Genomic DNA, 22,039 nt, shown 5'->3' on the forward strand with positions numbered 1-22,039 from the left:
AAAGTCATTTTGTTTACTCACCAAATTCCTGAATTTAGTTTAGAGAAGTTGTTATTTCTTCCACATTTTCTTTTTATAGTTACCATTTATTTATTTATACATTATGTAATATGATATATAACATAACAATAATATAATGTATATGAAAGCCAGCTTGGAGAAGGGAGATCTTGGCCTCAAACATTTTGTAGCTGTGTGACTGTGGGCCAGTCACTTACCACTCTTCTGTCACTGAACTGATACTTAGTATAGATCAGTGGTTCCCAAACTTTTTTGGCCTACCGCCCCCTTTCCAGAAAAAATATTACTTAACGCCCCTGGAAATTAATTTTTTAAAATTTTAATAGCAATTAATATGAAAGATAGATAAATGCGCCTGTGTCCATCACCACCTCCTTGGATCGCTGCAGCACCCACCAGGGGGCGGTGGCTCCCACTTTGGAATCACTGGTATAGATTCTAAAGCAGAAGGTAAGGGTTAAAAAAACCAAAAAGTATGATTTAAATTTGTCTGCTGTAGACAGACCCACTGACTCTTAGAATTGCAGACCTCCATAGGACTTTATCGATCATCTGGATTGCCCTGGGATCTGCCTGGGAAATGCAGATATAGACTACAAAAGTACCAAAGAAACAAAGCCCAACAAAGAAGGAATTATTTATAAACCACTTCTGACATTAGAGTTGATAGGAGAAGATCTTTGTGGTCAGGGAAACTTCTTTTGGTGGAACTGATTCATTTTTTTAAAAATGTAAACTTCTCAAGTTTCCAACTTTTTTTCAGTAAAGGACTTGCCCTTTAAATATCAATCCAGAGCCACTCAGCAAATATGCAGATTTTTGGGAGACTTGCTTATTTTAAAATAGGCAGCGAGTCTAAAAATGGGAAATCATGACTGCCCCAGTTGTGGAAGAGGGGTTTGTGGAATTAGGGTCACTGAAACTACGAGAGATTTCATTCTGGTTTGAGATAAATCTAAAAGACAAATATCTACTCAAATGAGAGCTAATTCTACTTTCTTTCTTTGCCTTTTGGTCATCAAAACAAAGTTCACACAGTTTGTTTCACAAGTATTCTCTTGACCCCTTTCCCACATTTTTCATGGTTTTTTCCCTTCACTTAACAAACACCAGAAAAGAGAAAATTTCCACATACAAAGTAGAAAATGATGATTGCATAGGGGAACCCTATACTCTGGACTTACATCCATTGTTTTACTTATTTTGCTTACCACGAATGAAAGCTAACATGAGATTTGCATAAATAATAGCTGTCTCTCAAAATGTATTGACAGGTCCGTCACTTTTATATGTTTCTAAATGTCTCTCTATAAACTTAAGTGGCCATTTTCATATTGTCTCTCCCCTGAAAATAAGCATATTACCTCATTGAGCTCTAACATTGAGAACTCTGTTCGTCTGCAGATTTGTGTTTATATTATTATATTTATCAAATGACATCATGTATTTAAAAGTGCTTTGTAAACTAGAAAGTCCTATATCAATGTACAGTATTATTGGCACAATAAATATCTTGGCATTCTAAATTATTTCCTTAAAGAATTTATTAAGCCAGAGACTACCTTTAAAGAATGTGAAATGTTGAATTTAAGGAAGTGTAGCTGGATTACCTCATCTTTTAAATAGCAACATTTACTGGCAAAGCAGGAGGTAAATCGGGCATGGTAAATAACTGGCAAAGGGAAGAGGGACACAGAGATCTGGGATCCAAGAGGAGATCTCCATGAATTAGTTGCTGTTGTTGTTGTTCAGTCTTCTCAGGCTTGTCCGACTCTTCCTGACCCCACTTGGGGTTTTCTTGGCAAAGACACTGGAGTGGTTTGCCATTTTCTTCTCCAGCTCATTTGACAGATGAGGAAACTGAGGCAAACAGAGTTAAATTGACTTGCCCAGGGTCACCCAGCTAGTAAGTGTCCAAGGCCAGATTGGAACTCAGGAAGATGATTCTTTCTGACTCCAGGTCTGGCACTCTCTCCATTGTGCCACCTAGCTGCCCTGTTCCCTGTGAAGGAGAATCCCAGAAAGAAGAACCCTAGAGCTGATGAACTTGTTTCAGGTGCTGGAAAAGACCAATTACCTCCTGTATTGGGAGGAGGAGAGCTCTCGGGTGTCTCTCATTTCTGATTTATCAGAATATACTCACCCTAACACCAGGTAGAACATGACCTCAATCCTACTCTCAACAGAAGTTGTCAGACTCAGCAGTGGCGAGGGAGAAAGGACTTTTCTTTCCTGTGGAACTCTCTCTCTCTCTGATTTGGCAATTGATGTCTTTGGATTCTCTTTACAGCCAAGTGTGCCAACTTGCATCTTTTCTATAATTAGTTCTGCCTTGGTTTATGGTACTTAAGCCTATTGCATTCATTTGCATTTTTCAAATAGATTCCTCATTTAGACTGCTCCTCAAGGGTACAGACTTTTCTCCATTATCCTGTTAGGATTTGCCTTTTAATCCTCCCACACACACCCTGGCACGCCTCACTCCAACTAGGTGAGAGCCCACTTACTTGCCTTTACCTGCAGGTCCTAGGTTGGCTACACCTGGGGATTGCCTCTTGCTCTAGCAAGATGATCAGAAGAAGCTTCTCTGGGGGGGGGGGGGGGGGGAAAGAGTGCAAAGGGAGAGGCAAAAAAGTCTGCTTTAGTACCAAGGGAGATTTACTTCAATTTGTTCCAGGTAGACAAGTATTTGTGGAGTGCCTCTTATTCTTAAGTGCTATTGCAATGACAAAGATGAGAAGGACACCATCCTTGCCCTGACCAGGTTCTAATAAAGTGAAGAAGACAGACAAGCACACAAATAATTATAGTGATAACAGACTGGGATAAATGCAGGATGCTGTGGGTGTGAGAGCTCTAGATTTCCAGGTGTGCTTCCCAGCTCCTCTATTTACTATTTTTCTAGCTTTGGGTGAGACAGGTAAGCTCTCTAGGACTGTTTCCCCACCTGTAAAATGAGAGGGTCTGACTAGGTGAGCTCTTAAGATTGCTTCTACCTCTAAATCCATGACTCTAAGATCAATCGATTAAACATTTATTAAGTCAGGAACTGGGAATACAAAGGCAGAAATGAAAATATGGTCCTCACCCCAGGGAATTTATATCCCTCAGGGAGACAGCGGGTGCATGTGTATACATATGAAAATAGATACAAGACAATTTTTTGAACCCTTACCTTCCATCTTAGAATGAAGCCTAAGTGTTTTCCAAGGCAGAAGAATGGAAAAGGCTAGGCAGTTGGGGTTAATGGGGTCACATAGCTAAGAAGTAGCCACTTAGCTGTCCTGATTCAAGACAATTTTGGTGGAAAGGCACTAGCATTTGGGGAAATCAACAGGGGATTTATGTAGAAGGTTGTGCTTGAGATGAGTTTCAAATGAAACAAAATTAAACCTTTACTCAGTCTTATAATCAATACTATGTATTGGTTCTAAGGCAGAAGAGCAGTAAGAGGCTAGGAAATGGGGATTAATGGGGACTTGCCCAGTCACACAGGCAATATGCAAATAAGACTGGAAGGGCACTTTGGGGACAGATGGTGAGAGGCTTGCTTCTAAAAACAGGAGTTTGTATAGGATTCTAGAAAGAATAGGGAGTCAGCGGAGTTTATCGAATGGGAAAATGACGTTGTCAGACTTGTATTTTAGGAAAGTCATTTTGGCAGCTACGTGGAGGACGAATTCGAGTGGAGAGAGATTTGAGAAAGAGGGACCCATTAGCAGGCTACTGAAATAGTACAGGAAGAGGCGATGAGGGCCCGCTCTAGGGTGAAGACTGTGTGAGCTCAGAGTTGTGGGGTGGAAACCCATCTGGCAACTAATTGAATATGTGGGGTGAATGCGTGTGAAGAGTTGATAATGGTTCTCAGGTTCAGAATCTGGTGATTGGAAGGATGATGGTGTTCTTGACACAAATAGGGAAATTTAGAAGATAAGTGGATTTTGGGAGAAAGATGAATACTGTTTTAGACATACTGAGCTGGAGATGACTTTGAGATGTCCAGTTTGAAACATTTAATAAACACTTCAAGATGAGGGACTAGACCTTTTGGATTCTTCATGATTCATAAAGAATACTTGTGCTAAGGTGGCATAGAGAGCCCAAGCTAAAGAGCTATGAGTGTTCAGGAAGGTAAAAAAAAAAAAATCTTTATTAAGGAGGTAAGATTTTAAATGAGACTTGAAAGATGGATAGATTTTGGCAGGTAGAGAAAATGAGAATGATCAATAAATGGGCAATAATTTATTAAGTAAAGGGAAGCTAGGTAGCACAATGGATAGAGTACCAGGCTTGGTGTTAGAACCTTCAGGGGAGAGAGAATGCTGGGAATGCAACTGGCAGTTGAGGGGAGTTGAACCAAGACTCAGGAGCCAAAACCATCTCCAAGATCCAGCTCTGACCTTCTGGGACTCTCTAACTTGATCCACTGAGAAATCTGGCTAGACGAAGATTGTTCAAATTGTCTATTCTGCTGAAGATATAAGAAAACCAAAACAGAGAGGGAGCTGATTGAACTGCTAAGTTTGCTTTGGGGAGGAATTCGCCTCTCTGGGCTCAATCACTTCTGACACCTGACTTCATTTTTATTGCAATGTACATCCTAGAGAGACTTGTTCCTGTGTGGGTTTAGCCTAGAATTAGATTAGACAGAAGGGGATTTAGGCAGAGAGTGTAATCAGAATAGCCTTGACTTTGTTGAGGAATGAAAAGACTTTAATGCAAAGTCAGACTAGTGGGCCATTAGATAGAGACATTAGTGATAGGGAAGCACCCCGAACCCATACTCCTAACCCCATCTTCTGTTGCATCTTTAATAAACCTTGTTAGTCAAAAGAAGCAGTCAGATGGGTTTTATACTGGCCATGGGTCAGAGAGTGCAGCCATCTTTGCTCTCTCCCTTGAAGAAATCTCCCAGTCAGGCTGAGTCTATCAAAATCCCAGCCACCCATCTATATCATCTCTACAGGGTCTCTCTTCATCATAACGCTGGAGTTGGACGTATTGGTTCAAATCTGGCTTCAGACACTTCCTAGCTATATGACCCTGGACAAGTCACTTAATCCCAATTTCCTTTAAAAAACAAACATATATACATATACATATGTAGAATGTCTACCATGTGACAAATACTGTGCTAAGTGCTGTGAATACAAAAACAAAATTAAGAATTCTTGCCCTCAAGGAGCTTGGGGGAAACAGGGAGAAACAACATGATCCTAAATAAGAATGTACCAGGAAATTTTGGATGAGGAAGCACTAGCAGTTGGGGAAATCAGGAAAGGTTTCCTTGTGTTGACTTTAAAGAAAACAAGAGATCCCAGAGACAGAGGTGAGGAGAGAACACATTGTAGGCACGGGGGACAGTTGGCCATTGCCAATGCATTGGGTTTGGTTTTAAATGTGAAGAAGAGTTAAGAAGGGTTTGGCTATATTTTAGAGTGTAGGAAGGGGAGTAATGTATAAATCTAGGAAGGATTGGAGGGGGGCCGTGTCAGGCTGTTAAATGTCTTTAAATGTTAAACAAAGGAATTTATATTTTATACTAGAGGCCAACACGTTTTACAACCTCTGCTTGAAGAACTCTACCAATGATGGGGCTTCAGTCCTAGGAAAGCAACTATTCTATTGTTGGACAGTTCTAAGGGTTGGGTTGCTTTTCCTTATATTTGATGGTCTCTGTAACTTCTACTCACTGGTCCTAATTCTGTCCTCTGGAAGAGCAAGAAGATTAGGACTTCGAGGGGACAGGCCTTCAAATATTCAAACACATTGATTTCTTCTATAGAAGCTATAGATCCTCAATTTCTTCATCCAGCCCTTTTATTCTCATTCATTCATTCATTCATTCATTCATTCATTCATTCATTCCTTCGTTCCTTCGTTCGTTTGTTTGTTTTTTGAAATAAAAACCCTTACCTTCCATCTTGGAGTCAATACTGTGTATTGGCTCCAATGCAGAAGAGCGGTAAGGGTAGGCAATGGGGGTCAAGTGACTTGCTTGTCACACAGCTGTGAAGTGTCTGAGGCCAAATTTGAACCTAGGACCTCCTGTCTCTAGCCCTGGTTCTCAATCCACTGAGCTACCCAGCTGCCCCCACATCCAGCCCTTTTAAAAAATGCTTTTGAGTCCCTTCACTGTTCCGGTCACTCACTTTTCCTGAGGACCAACATCTTTCCTAAGTCAGTACCCAAGAAATGAACAAATAACCAAAACAAAGGGGCTGTGGAACCCGAAAGAGAACTGACTGTCAGAGAAGGCACTCCCAATTGTCAAATGCTGCAGAAATAGGGAGAAAAGAAAAAAAAAGTCTACCAGATCTAGCAGCTAAGTCACTGGTCACTTTAGAGAGAGTAGTTTCAGTAGAGCTGGGTGTGGGGTTAGATATTAACACCACTGAGGAAGTGAAGCCTGTGAATGTATATCATTCTTTCATGAAGTTAATAAGTGAAGGAAAGCAATACTGAAGTGATTTCAGTGGTTAGTAGGACCCAACTGGATTTTAATAATGTTTGAGAGCAAGAACTATATTCTCCACAGTATCTAGTGCTGAGGATTTGCTAGATGAGCATAAGATCTCAGAGGAAGAGATGGACAATATCTTTGAGGTCATCTAGTTCAACCCTTTCATTTTACAGTTGAGAAAACTGAGGTCTACAGAGGTCCTAGTGATTTGTCCAAGGTACATGTTAAAATGACAGTCAAGATTTGAACCCAGGTCCTCTGTCTCCAAACGAAACAAACTTTCTATTTATACCCCATTGCTGATCCATAAATCACAGAATTTTAGAATTGAAAAGAATCCGGTAGATTACCTGTTACAACTTTATCATTTTTGAGAAACCTATCCACAAAGGTTCATCATCAAACATTTCTTACAGTGTCTAAATAATAGTTTTATAATAGATTTTTACTGATATCTTTTTATATCATCTAGATTTCCTCCTCTACCTCTTTCTCTCACCTCTTTCAGAGAGCCATCCTTCATAACAAAGATGTCTTCAAATATCTAAATAACATCAACTCAAATTTTCTCTTTAGTCTTCCAAACATAAAATGTATTTTATAATAATCATAAAGTTATTATTATTATTAAGATAATGACAATGCTACCATTTGTATAGAGCTTACTACACACTAGGTGCTATGCTAAGTACTTTACAATTATTATCTCATTTGAGCTTCACAATAGCCATTTAGCACAAATTGGATTTACAAAGACTAGCCAGTTATAGAACACTCTCAGCTCCTTTAGATCTCCTGATTGCTCCCCTAGTTTTTCTTTGATTAATAACTTGTCATCTCGTTTCTTTTCAACATTCATGTAGGCATTGATTCAGGCAGGCCAAAGTATGCATGGAACCTCATACTCTGCCTTTTCTAGTTTCTTTAGGTTTATCTCAGTTTTTTTGTTTGCTTTAACAAATAGTCAAGTTGGAGTTAAATTCAATGATAGATGATAGTTTTTGTTTGCTTCTTTGCTTAATACTCAACGTCAGGGGAGACATAAATTTAGAAGCTTCTTTGGAATTACTTGATCATGCTGAAATAGTTTCCCAAAAGATATCTACCACCAGTGAAGAGAAGGAAAAGAGAATATATAAGGGACTTCTTTCCGAAGTTACTTATAAGATCATTTAGCCACTGTACAATTCTTTCATTTCTATGTTTGTCACGTTTTCTTTCCTTTTTGTCTTTTCTTATCAGTTAAAAGGATTGATGAGATTCTCCACATTGAAATTTTAGCTCTTGTTTCTTTTCTAAGGCTTGATAAGTTTTCTTTTGCTTTAAAGTTTTAAGAAATTGACAGGATAGTTAAATCAAGTGTGTCCCTAACATGTTAAAAACAATTTAAAAATAGAAGGCGTGTGAGAAGAAATTCCATTGTATTCAATCAATCCCCTATTTCCTTCTGGGTCAACTAAAAGTTTTCAGGCATACATTAACTTTAAAAAGTAGGCACTTGATGCCAAATGCTAATTTGCCAGTTTTCATTAATCATATAGAAATTAAAAAAAATAAAAATAAAATAAAAAGTAGGCACTTGAGAACTCTAGCTTCTAAGGAAACAGGAAGGTGGCTGGTCTCTTAGGGGTTAAACATATACTTTTTAGGTTTAGTCATGATTATACTCTATCTAACGTGGCAATATTAAATTGGATTAATGTTATCATTTTAATTGATATTTTATTATTACCAGATGATGGCAATTAGTATTTCAGTGCCTTGAAGTCCAGAACTGATTGATCGACTCTTGACAGTTTTCATGATTTCTATTTACTATTATGGTTGTTGGGGTTGTTTTTTAAATGTTTTTTTCATTTGCTTCTTTAAAATGTATTGTTGGAAATATATGGCAATACCTACATTCCTGAGTCTAACTGAACATACAAATTCCCTTGTACTATTTTTGAATCAATGAATCCATCACTAAAAACAAAAATTAAAAAATGTGGTTTGTTAAGAAGGTCTGAAGTTATGGCTGAGGGATTAAAGGCAAGGGAAGAGGCAAAATGTATTCAAGGACCATGAGAGGCTGTGTGGTTTATAGAAAGGTATTGGATTAGGAATCTGGAAAACTTGGGTTTAAATCCCAATTCAGGTCCATATTAGCTGGGTAAACCTGGGAAAGTCATTTGATCCCTTTGTGTCTCGGTTTCTTCATCTGTATAAGGAAGAGGTTGGGCATCATGGCCTCCAAGGTCCCTTCTTGTTCTAAATCTATAACCCTATCACCTTCAGCCAAGAGTTTTGAGGAAGTTATCCCAGAGGAAGCAATGACAAAGTGGTATTTCCACTCTAACATTGAAACTATAACCTTAGAAAACAGAATAGCATAATAGCCACTTTTATTACAAATAATAACTTTAGCAACCATTCTAAAATTCAATTTCATAGAGTGGCCACAAAGTTGAAAGAGGGAAAAATGGCTTAGAGCCAAGCAACTTGGGTTTAAATTTAAGCTCTCTTCCTATTACTAGCCAAGTTATCTTGGCCAAATCCTTCATGGACCTGACTTTTTTCTCCTGCAAAAAAAAGGAGGGCTGGCTTAGATGCTATCTAAGGTCCTTTTCAGTTCTGGATTTCTTTAATTCTAAGATAACAGAAGATCTTACTTGGATGGCTACAGGCAATAACATGGTACCACGCAAAGGGTGATGGATAGGGAATCAGAGGTCCTAAATTCTAATCTTGACTTTGCCATTTACTACCTGTGTGGCCAGGGGCAAGTCAATTAATCTCTCTAGGTCCCAGATTCCTTATCTGTAAAATGAGGGCTTTGTAGTAGGTGACCTCCAGGGTCTCTTCCGGTACTAAAATGATAAAGCTTTTATCCTGTTACTAGAAAAATCACTTAATCTTTGCAGGCTCAGGCAACTCTCTAAAACTGTAAGTTACAGATGAGTTACAAGACTTCTTGGAGAAGAAGAGAGTACTCCACACTGGTGAAGAGTTGGTCCAAACAAAACCAAAAAAAAGGCCATGAGAGAGTTTGACTAAAGTATATAACGTTAAAAAAAAAAAATCTTACCTGCTGGTACTAAACTTAGTCTCTTTCTGTTGCTTGAAAACATAGTATGGCATAGCAGATAAGGAATGAAAAACCAATTATGGCAGGAACTATTGCTGAGGTAGCCAAAGAACTAATGCATCCAAAAATATTGGCCTCTTTAAAGTGGCAATTAGGCTCTTAAAAAAATGTCTGTTGAAGGGGTGGCTAGGTATCACACTGTATAGAGCAGCAAGCCTGGAGATGGGTTCAAATTTGGCCTCAGATACATCTTAGTTGTGTGACCCTGGGCAAGTCACTTAACTCTTATTGCTTAGCCCTTGCCCCTCTTCTGTCTTAGAACTGATACTAAGACAGGAGGTAGGAGTTAAAAAAAAATCTGTTGAATTTATTAAACTGATGAGTGAATTGATTATCACTAAATGTAAATCCCTTTGATCCAGTTATATTGCTAGGCCTGTTCCCCAGAGCTAAAAGAAAGAAGACTCATTTACAAAAATATTTATGTGGGTCTTTTCATGATAGTAAAAAACTGGAAACTAAAGGAGTGACCACTTATTAGCGGATGGATGAATAAATTACTATATATAAACACAATGGAATACTCTGCTATAAGAAATGGATAGTTGCAGAGGAAACTAGGAAGATATCTGTGATGCAGTAAGGAGAAAAGTATTAGAATAATTTATGCCCTATATAATATTATTTTTAAAAAACACAACTCTGAAAGACTTTAGAACTTTGATCAGCCATGAGTCCAGAGGACTGAAGATGAAAAATGCTAGCTTCATGCCAGAGAGGTGATGGACTTAAAATGCAGAACAACATAGACTTTTGGACAAAACTGCAGGTTTGTTATAATGGTTTTATTTTTCCATTTAAAAAATTGGTACTGGTGTTGGGGGAACTGTGAAGTGATCCATCCATTCTGTAGGACAATTTGGAACTATGCCCAAAAAGCTATGAACGTTGCATTCCTTTTGATCCTGTAATACCACTACTGGGTCTGAATCCCAAAGAGATTTAAAAAAAAAAAAAGGAAAGGAAAGGACCTACTTGTACAAAAATATTTATAGCAGCTCTTTTTGTGGTGGCAAAGAATTGGAAATTGAGATGTCTGAACACTGAACAATGGCTAAACAAATTTTGGTATGTGTTGGTGACAGAATACTATTATGCTATAAGAAATGATAGGCAAGAAGATTTCAGAAAAAGCTGGAAAAATCTGCAGGAACTGATGCAGAGCAAAATAAGCAGAACCAGGAGAACATTGTACAATAACAGCAATATTGGATGATGATCAATTGTGAAAAGTTGGCTCCTCTCAGCAATGCAATGATCTGGGACAGTCCTGAAGGACTCATGATGACGGTGAATGCTGTTCACTTTCAGAGAAAGAACTGTTGGAGTGGGATGGATTGGACCAAAGTACTGTCTGACACATCAGTGTATTTATGGTTTTATTTTGAGGGTTTGGGTTATGTATGAGTGTGCTCTTACAACAATAACCCATATGGAAGTATGCTTTGCATGACAATAAAATAAAAATTGGTATTGGGAGGGGGGTTAGAGAGATAATAAGTGCTGGTAGAAAAATAATAGATAGGTAGATAAATGAATAGATAGAGAAAAATGTCAATGCAATGGGTTCTCTGGTGGGTAGAGTACTAAACCTGGCCTCAGACACTTATTAGCTATATGACCCAGGCAAGTCTTTTTTTCTAAACCCTTACTTTCCATCTTAGAAATGATGTTATGTTGTGTATTAGTTCTAAGGCAGAGGAGTGGTAAGGGCTAGGCAATGGGGGTTGCACAGCTGGGAAGTATTTGAGTTCACATTTGAACCCAGGACTTCCTGTCTCTGGGCCTGGTTCTCAATCACAAGTCACCTAGCTCCCTTGACAAGTCATTTTTAATCTCTATCAGCCTCAGTTTCCTCATCTGTAAAATGGAGACAATAGCATCTATCTTCCTAGGTTGTTTTAAGGATAAAATTTGTAAAATCATTTTGCAAACTTTAAAGCACTATATAAATGCTATTATTATTATGATTTACTAGAATTACCTTTCTACAGGAAATTGTGTTTTTATACTTAAAGACATATGAACAAATCCATGTCCCATTATTCCTTACATTTAATTTGTTTCCTTGAAAAATAAATGGTAATCCTTCTTATTTGAAATGTGTTTAATGCACTAGACATTACTAAAAATATACCTTATACACATATCCACTAAATTCCTATTCTGGTGCCTGATTGTGGTATGGAGGTAACTAGGGATTCTCAAAAGTGGTGCCAGTAAAGCACAGGCCCAATTGAGGTAGAAAAGTCTAGAATATGAGCCTTATAATGGATCAGGTCTATGCCAGGGAACCAGCCCGGCTCAAATCTGAGAGGCTCCGAACATTGGCCATTAAATGGTGAATTGATTTTGACCACAGCAATTCACAAAGCAGAGCCATATAGGTAGAGGAAGAACCCAGCATGGTCAAAACTGGCATTTGTAATGGAGCTAAAGGGCCTTCAAGAGCCTAAACTGCACCACAGTGGTAAGCCAATATTGATTAGTCTTTGTTTAGAGTTAGACATTGGTCCTAACGCACCCACAGACAGAGGTATATTACCTATTTCTGCCGATGTCAAAGAGAACACAGTAAAGTATATTTAGAATGAGTATGGGGGCACACTGAGGTAGCTCAGTGATTAGAGGGTCAGACCTGGGGATGGGAGGTCCTGGGTTCAAATCTGAACTCAGACACTTCCTAGCTGTGTGACCCTGGGCAAGTCACTTAACCCCCATTGCCTAGCTCTTACCGCTCTCCTACCTTGGAACCAATACATAGTATTGATTCCAAGACAGAAGGATAAAGGTTTAAAAATAATAAAATAAAATAAAAATGAATATGAGACAAGTCCTCCTTTACTCATGTAAGAGTAAGTTATAGGAAGAGGTAGCTAGGTAGCTCGGTAGATGGGAGGTCCTGGATTCAAATATGGTTTCAGATACTTCCTTGGCTGTGGGACCCTGAGCACAAGTCACTAAATCCCCTTTTCATAGCCCTTACCCCTCTTCTGCCTTGGAACTGATACCTGATATCTACTTTAAGACAGAAAGTAAGAGTTTAAAGAGTAGGTTAATTGCATATTCAAACATCCTAAAATTTAGAAAATCGAATTCTTTTGTGGCAAAAAATCCTCCACTAAATTATATATAGATTTGAGAGTAATCCTATCAGGGTTGGGCTAACGTAACTGCAATAAAGAATTGATTTCAAATACATTAATTTTTTATGCCCAGTAACTTGCCAGGAGAAGTTGATAAGTGGTTAAGATAAAGATAAAAGAGAAAGTGGGCATTAATTAAGGTGAGAAAGGTTATAAAATCCCTGGTATGATAGAAAGAATACTAAGGTTGGAGTCAAGAACTGGGTTCAAATTCTACCTTTGCTATTTTTGTTATTTCTATAACCTTGGTCAACTCATTTAATCTCTCTGGGCTTCGATTTCCTCATCTATAAAATGAGATATTGACCTGGGTAATTTCTAACTTCCTTACCCCCTTAAATGTTTGATCCTAATATCAATTCTAAAAATCATGATAATAGCTAATATTTATATATAGTTCTTGGATATATCAGGCATTATTTATATTAAGGACTTTAAAATGATTATCTTATTCAGTCCTCACAACTCTGGGAGGTTATTATTCCCATTTTACACATGATAAAACTGAGGCAAAAAACGGAGGTGAAATGGCTTGCCCAAGGTCACACAACTATTAAGTATCCTACAAAAATCTGAACTCTCATCTTCCTGACTCTAGACCCAGCACTCCATCCACTGAACTGCCCACCGCATTAGTTCTGAATTTAGGATGAACTGATTAAGGATTTGAGGAACAGCTAAGCTGGAAGGTGCTAAAGCTCTTAGAGGCAAGGCTTTCAGGATCCTATGTTCAGAGCTGGACAGTCATCAAGTTCAATTTTCTCCTTTTGGCCAAGAGCCTACTATGTGCCAAGCACTGTCACAAATGAAGCCAAGCCTTAGATATCTTAAACAGCTTTCCCAAATTCAGATAGGTAGAAAGTGCCAGTCAGAATCTGAATCTAGATCCTCTTAATCTAACTTTCTACTGAAGTGTCAAAATTCATCATATAATTAAAATTGAATACTCAACAGTCCCCTCCAGACGTTGTGGTAGACACAGATATGTGGAAGACACTTGTTTCTCCCTTCAAGGAATTTTACTCTAACTGGGGAGTATAAAAGATAACCTAATTAAGAATTTTAATCAATTTCTATTCATTGTTTTAAGCCTTTTTTGTATCTTCTACATGTAATCCTACTAGACACCCAGTATCATAAAGGTAATTGTAACCACAAATTTAATAAGGATTAATTCCAATTATTAACTGGTGGAATAATTGTGTATGAGAATCAGTCATCAATAATCATATCATGAGTAAAATAATAAGGACAATTCCCTGAAAAGCTCTGGCAAGATATCCTTGCCAAGGGGAGTTGTGCGCATACCTTTAGCATTCTGGAATGTGTCCAGATGCTCCCAAGGTTGGAGATTTATGACATCTCAGCTGCAAAATAATTTTGGCTCTTACCCTAAATAGAACAGGGGAACCACAGCATCTCCCCCATAAGAAGATAAGAAGAAAAACTTTACTTTTTGATATAAAGAGATCTTCTCAAAGGGGAAATTTTGATTTTCCTCTTAAGAAGAAATATTCAACTAACTACCCTCTCCCTTTTTAGGAGGCAGTATAGGCAATCTGACTCTTTTGCATGATGCATATTGTTAAACTGGAAAAAACACAGAACTATTAAATACTCAGAAAAACCACATCTTTAATTGGTAGAGGGATAAACGGTACAATCTTTAGGCCTCCATAGAGTCACACGCTCAAAACCACACAGAGTTGAAGGGCTCCAGCTACTCACCTCTGGGAGAAATCACCAGGCTAGATGAATTTGGGGAACCTATATACCTCTCCGGGACCTGAGGATGGGAGGGTATGGCTGGTTGCTTTACAATGGCTACAAAGAGATGAGGAGTTCTAGAAAGGATTTTCGGGAGAGGCTGATGCTTTACAATGGACACAAAAGGGAAAGATCCAGCAAAGGGCAGGACTACCTTAGAAAGGACTTTGACACAAAGGGAGAAACTACCAGGACAAAAAAACCCCCCAAAACCACCAAACCATACTTAACACCTATTCAATCTGCTAGCTCCACCTAAAACACTTTAAGGTTTATAGTCAGTCTTGAAACTTGTGAAGTGGGGACTCCCTGGGAGAAATCCTCATGTGACAAAGTCAAGCTTGGGGTCTTCAACTTTCAGGCTAGCTAAACTTGGGGTTTTCTTAGATTCCACGCTGACAATATAAACCAATCGTTTCCTCATCTCTGTGTCTTGGGCTTCACTGGGCGTCTCTGATCCTGGCATTAGGATTTACTGATCTAACAATGAATTTCTGTTTGGCTCAGATAATTGCTTCCCGATAGTATTTTTCTTTTATATATGATGTTATAAAAACAAGTAAACAACGAACTATATTAGAGGTTCTTGGTGGTGGGAGGTTTGAGAACTTAGATGAGGGAAAAAAAATCCATTATAGCTTCAATTCCATGTAATTTATTTCCTATGTAATCTTCTGTATTTTATTTTATGTATATTTAAACATCTTGAAATTTATAGGACAGAATGTCTTCTGTGGCAAAGAAATTCTCCCTCACTATATCATATGTGGATTTGAGAATGATCTTGTCAGGCTGGGGCTAATATAACTGCAATAATGATTCTGAGATGGAGGGGTGGGGGTGGTCAGCTAGGTAGTATAGTGGATAGCACACCACATCTGGAGTTGGGGGGGGGAGGGGAATACCTGGATTTAAAATCTGGCCTCAGACACTTCCTAGCTGTGTGATCCTGGCCAAATCTCTTGACCCCAATTGCTGAGCCCCAGCCCTTCTCTTAGAGTTGTTAATAAGACAAAATCAGGGTTAAAAGAAAAAAATGATTCTGAGATGAGGTCTACAGGCTTCACCAGAGTAGCTAAGGGATCCATAAAACAGTGATGACCTTGTTTTATAGAACCCCCAAATTTATCTTGGGAACTTGCCTTCAGGGAAGTCTCAGACTGGCCCTTGTCTTAGACCAGTGGTTCCCAAACTTTTTTGGCCTACCGCCCCCTTTCCAGAAAAAATATTACTTAACCCCCCAGAAATTAATTTTTAAAAATTGTTAATAGCATTTAATAGGAAAGATAAATGCACCTGTGGCCATCACGGCACCCCTGGATCGCTGCAGCACCCACTTTGGGAATCACGGTGTTAGACTGAACAATAAACCTTACGTACCCAAAGATCTCAGCCTAGATAGAATTAGGAGATATAATCAAATCTTTTAAGTACCTTTTTGTATCAGGGACTCTCCCAAGTAGTCCAGCTCCTTCCCTCATCTCCATGTAAGCCAATCAATTGTCCTTTCTTTCCTTTATTCCCCAAAGGGTATATAAGACCCCAAGTTCTTCAATTCATTGGAATAATCCCCTTCAAGGTGCATTTTCCGATTCTCTGTGGTATACTGCGAATGACTCTGTGTTGAAGCCGTCTAGAACATTGTCTCCCTTGTCCTAATTAAAGACTTGTTCTTCCGAACTACTTTGGTGGTTCTGTGTTTTTCAAGGTTGCCAACAGAAAAAATGAAGAATCCCTGCACTGTGTAATAATGACAGAATTTGTAGTACAGAGTAGAGATATTAATGAATGGGCAATTGGGAAAGGCTTCATGGAAGGAAGCAGGGCAGAGGGAGGGTCTTGAAGGAACTACCAAGTGTAAAGTGGGGGCCATTCGAGGTGGGGGCAAGAGTAAGTATAAATGGAGCAGGGGAGGCAAATGGGAAATGGCAAATAGCAAGAGAGAAAGGCTTCAAAAGTCTTCAGTAAAAAGAAGGCATGAGGAAGAGGAGTTGATTGTTGGGCTTTAGTAATACTCAATGGGCTGATGAAACCTCTCTGGTACTGAGCTTGAGGAAGTGTTAGTTACCCCAGGAGGAGAGTAAAAGTGAAAGGGCTGTGGTCTGGGGAGGCTTACGTGAAGGAGAACTTTCTCCTCCCACCCCCATCCCTCACCCCCTAATTCTCTCGAGTAGAAGCAGTAGAAAATGACTCACCAACGGAATATAAAGTTTTGTTTTCAAAAACACAGCCAGATCAAGGATGTGCTCCTGTGGCTTTTTTAGCCCAAACAAATTAAGTCTATAAATGGGTGAGACTGTAGCAGGGCTCGACTAACCTGATTAACATGCAAACACTTCAGGATTACAAAAGATTAATCAGGAGGACTGGTCCTTAGACTTTTTTGCTTTCCCCGTAGCTCAAAGCCCAGAATTTACTCTAGGGTGAGGGGTTTCTACCTTGTCTCCATTCACTAATTTCTTCCACTCTTCCTTCTTCATATCTCCATGCTCCCCTCTTCTTTTTTCCTCTATTCCCTCCAATCTCACACTTTATAGACTAAGAAGGACAGATTCTCCTTGACCTTTCAGGGTGATGACCAACTAACCTGATAAACTCAGTTCCAACATGCTAAATATGTACAAGACTTCCTCAGGTTCCCTTTTCTGCAGCTGGGTTCCATGAAGGACATTAGGCGCCCAAATCTAACATTCACATAGTTTTCTAGTAGAGATGGAGAATCTTCAGAATTTGCCCGGTCATGGTTTACTAATCTCTCTGAGTTTCTCTACTTAACATATTTTAAAATGTATTCCTCAGTATATAAATCTTTTAGGAAATCTAGCAACCTGTGAGCCTATAGCAGTGTTTGTAAACCTATGGCATGAATGCCAGAGCATGCTAGAGGGGATTTGCTCCCCTCCCCTTCTTTACCACACCTGAGTGAGGACATTTCTCACATGACCTGCCCCTCTGCCCAGCAGCCCAATGGGAACTCTTCCTCCCTCCCCTGCCTGGGGTAAGGGTGGGGGCTCACATGCAGCATGAGGGTTACAGTTTGGGTACTTGGTCTCTAAAAGGTTCACCATCACTGGCCTGTAGCATATAGATTCTTTTTTTTTTTTTAATTCTGAACTACTTGTTAAAAATAATAAATTATAAAATGCTTTAGCTAGGTGGCCCAGTAAATAGAATGGCATGCCTATAGTCAGGAAAACTCATCTTCCTGAGTTCAAATGTGACCTTAGACACTTTCTAGCTGTGTGACCCTTAAGTCATTTAATCCCAATTGCCTAATCCTTATAGCTCTTCTGCTTTGGAACTAATACTAAGATAGAATTCCAATACAAAAAAGGTAAGGGTTTAAGAAAGAAACAAAGGGAGAAAGAAATAGGAAAAAAACAAAAGGAAGAAAGAAAGATGGAAGAGAAGGAGGGAGGAAGTAAAAGAGGGAGGAAAAGAAAGAGAAAAGAAAAGAGTGGAAGGAAAAGAAAGAAAGGAAGGAAGGAAGAGAGGGAGGAAAAGAAAGAAGAAGGGGAAGGAAGAAAGAGGGAGGGAGGGAAGAAGAAAGGAAAAGAAAGACAGAGAGAGGGGGAAGGAGGAAGGGAAAGGAAGAAAGGAAAGGGAGAAAAACATTTTATTTAATGTAGGTGAGTTACAAAACTGATGTTTAAAACAAAATGGAATCAGTTATGCTAAATTCAGAAACTATCTTATTAAAGAACTTATTTTTACCACATTATTAGTTATGTCAAATTGACAAACTTATTTCTACTATATTATTGAGGTACAAAAACTTACTCTCACTATATAACCCCATAAAGAATTCCATTTCACATTTAAGGAAACTGAGGCAGAGATCAGACTGTGCCCAGGGGCACATAGCTAATAAGGGTCTGAGGCAGGATTCATGGTCCTCATGTTCAAATCCAGTAGTCCACCCCCTGTACCACTTAGCCACCTTTTTAAAAAGGGGAGTTTTGAGGAGTAAGGCAGCTTTCTACAGAATTAAACTGTCATTGCTTCTGGAATGTATTCCAGTCTGGTGGTTTGACCTCAGCGAGGTTTCAGAAGCTGGCTTGGTATGGCTGAAGTGTGTCTGAGCATGAACTCTGGCTGTTACCATTCAAAAGCACCTGCAAGAGTACACAAGGAAGAGGATGGATTGACTGGCTTCCTTTGTAAGTGAAGGAGAAGGGGAGGGGATTTCAAAGTAGAGGGAACTATGCTTAACTGACTTAAAACAAGTGGGAATCAGATGGATCTTATCTTTTGAGGAAAAGATAACACTTAATTGAACTATGTGACCACCTGAATTTACTAACAGTTTTATGTCACACATGAATAACTAGAGACAATTCTACTAAATTGGACGCAAGACATTTCAGAGCTTGGGTTTGCGGTAAATAAATGATTGCTTTGAACTCTCTGGCTTATTTTGGCCTGGCTCTTCCTGACTCCATTCCTCCCACATCTGTGTGAAGTGATTCATATACTTGCTCCATTGCAGCTATTTAGTAAGTGGCAGAATTTTTTTTTTTTAATTTTTACTTTCTATCTTAGAATCAATACTGTGTATTGGTCCCAAGGCAGCAGAGTGGTAAGGAATTAAGTGACTTGCCCAAGGTCACATGGCTAGGACATGGCTGTGGGCAGATTCAAACCCAGGACCTTCCACCTCTAAACTTGGCTGTCAATCCACTGAGTCACCCAGCTGCCCCCCGGCAAAACTTTTTAGTAAACCAACTGGACCAACCTTGAAAGTCCAAGGAAATTATTTCTTTGCTGAATCTAAAACTATGAAAGGTTCAACAGGGTGACCAATTTGATGATGTTCTTCTCTTTGGCTTACCTGGGTTACTTTTCTTTCTTTTTTTTTTCCTCTTTCTTTTGAGGAATGTATTAAATTTAGGGAAGAATTCAACTATTTATAGACAACCAAAACCCTTAAAATATCTGAGAGCTTAGTTAGGAGAGCACTTATGCCACAAAAGAAAAATAGCAAACAAAGTGAGGAAAATTGGAAGTTTTGCAATTCTGTACCGGAAAGCCAGCAATCCAGAACACAAGCAGAAAATGCTAATGTACCAATCAGCCAATAAAGCAGCATTTATCTAGCTGCTACTATGCTTTGAGCTTGTGCTAGGCACTGGCTTGGGAAGATGGGGATGGAGAGAGATCCAAAGACAAACAGAAATCAGGTTTGTTACCTGTATTCCAATAGACAGACATCGGTTTTTCTTGAAGTGATCTTTCTTTCTTTCTTCTGCAGTGACTGTGGCCGTGGCGGTGGTGGTTGAGGCGGTGGCAGTATTGCTCCCCATGTGTTGACTGGCTGGTCCATGGATCTGGGCATTAGCAGCTTCGATGGCAGCAGTCAGAGCCTTCATACTATCCAAGCTTTCCGTGGAGTTGCTAAGTCCAGACTGACTGATAATATCTCCCCTTTGCCCCTGTCCATCCATGTAGGCATCCTGGGCAGATTCTGTGCTGCTCTGGGCTGTGATAGAAATGAAAGGTTTTGTGGTAGTTCTTGGTGGGACTGGAGGTGGTGTCTTCTTATATGTTGTAATGCAAGATGACACTGGAAGACAGTGAAAACAAGGACAGTATGATTTCTGTTTGGGTTTTGTTTTCTGAATTGGTAGCTAACCATTCATCGGGAGTTAAGGCACATGAAACAAATACACTAAGACACAGAACATTTTTTAACTGATGAAATAATGATAGTCAGTGCAGAGGGGACGGAATCCGAAAATACGGCTATTCTTCCAACTAGACATTAACAAGAATCAACAAATAAAGCTTGAGATTAACCAGGGAATCAAACAGCCCAAGAGATTAATTTTAGGTCTCCAGTTGCCCATCATGTAACCTATGGTATCAACCTTAGATTCTCACCTGGAAGATACCAATCTAATATAAAGTAGGCTACCATCTAGTTATATGGTAAAGTTGTGATGACAGTAGTTTTTGGTGACTGATAAAGAATACTGGGAAAGGAAAGATTAAGACAATAGTGAATGCTTCTCTAGTTCTCCAGCACCGTCCAAATGATGCTCTGTTTCTAATGCTATCATGGACAGAATTATTTTTATAATGGAGAAGATGTTAATAATAGTTAAAATTTATATTGTAAGCTCTTCGTAGACATTATTTCATTTGAACTTCACAAATAAAAGGAAGTTGGGGTGAGTGTACATATTTTTATCCCCATTCTACATATAGATATAGGTAGCAAAGTACAAATATTTTCTTACTTCATTCTCCCAACAACTCTGGGAAGCAGAGATCTGGAAGAAGGGACCTTTGAGGCTAGATATTCAAACATGCTCATTTTACAGAGGAAGAGACTGAGACCAAGAAAGGTTATGAGTTGCCCAAGTAAATAAGCATCAAGGGTGGAATTTGAACCCACTCCTTTCCTGCCTCTATCATTCAAAACTTTGGACCCAGAAAGGCTAAACAATAGGCTCAAAGTTACAAACTTAGTAATGGGAAGAATCAGGACTAGAATCCAAGTCTTTTGACTACAAACCCACTATATCACTATTATACCATTAAAAAATTTTTTTTATTTAATAATTTTTATTTTTTAGAAAAGTTAACATGGTTACATGATTCATGCTCTTGCTTTCCCCCATTATACCATTTTTTGGGTAAGATATAGTTTCCTTTTTCAGATCTTGTGTTAACCAAGTAAATTCTTGATGATCCAAATTTTGCTTTTCTCAGTATGTAGAACTACTGAGAAAGTGGGGTGCAAAGTTTATATATATATATACATATATATATATATACATACATATATATGGTGTAAAAAAGAAGACATCAAAGGCTTGTAGAAAAAGGGTGATTTCGCAACAAAAAAATGAAAAGGAGCAAAAGAAAGAGAAAAAGGAATAGGAGGAATAAAAGGAGGAAACAGAAAAAATGGAAAAAAGAAGGAAAAAAATTGAACATATTTTAGGTATGAAAAAACTGAATTATAGATTTAGATTTGGAAGGATTTTAAGACTATAAATTCAATTTCTTCATTTTAAAAATGAGTAAACTAGTCAAAAAGGCCAACTTGCCCAAGATCACACAGTGAACAAGTGCTAGTGCTGGAATGTTCAAATTAAGGTGCTTTGACTCCACTACCAATGATCTTTCACTATACTTTGCTATATCCTTGATTAGTGGTCATGATTTGTTTGCTGATGTGGAAATTATTGCAGAAAATTTTTTTTGGCAAACTGATGCAAAATATTTATTCCAAATTAGTTATTTTTGATGTAGTAGTTTTTCACCTCATACAGACTCATGTGATAACCATTTTTAAAAATCTGTAAATAATGTTAAGAAAATAATCTTATAATAAATAAAGTAATAGAAGTCAGTGGGATAAATGTAATTTTTCAAAAATAATATTATAATAAAATCTAATATTAATATTTTAAAATAATTTTATAATAATAAAACAAAGTTTTAATAATTTTATAATGATAAAACATTATAATAAGTTATAAGGTTTTGTTTATGATATAAAAATAT

General features: G+C 38.4%; 1 protein-coding gene across 1 annotated transcript in view; it reads right to left on the minus strand.

The window, feature by feature from the left end:
• DLGAP1 (DLG associated protein 1) overlaps positions 1–22,039 on the minus strand; it is a 394,054-nt gene that overhangs the window by 39,954 nt on the left and 332,061 nt on the right. The gene's annotated exons all lie outside the window — the stretch shown is intronic.

Source organism: Gracilinanus agilis, chromosome 1, assembly GCF_016433145.1.
Source record: "Gracilinanus agilis isolate LMUSP501 chromosome 1, AgileGrace, whole genome shotgun sequence".
Lineage (NCBI taxonomy): Eukaryota > Metazoa > Chordata > Mammalia > Didelphimorphia > Didelphidae > Gracilinanus > Gracilinanus agilis.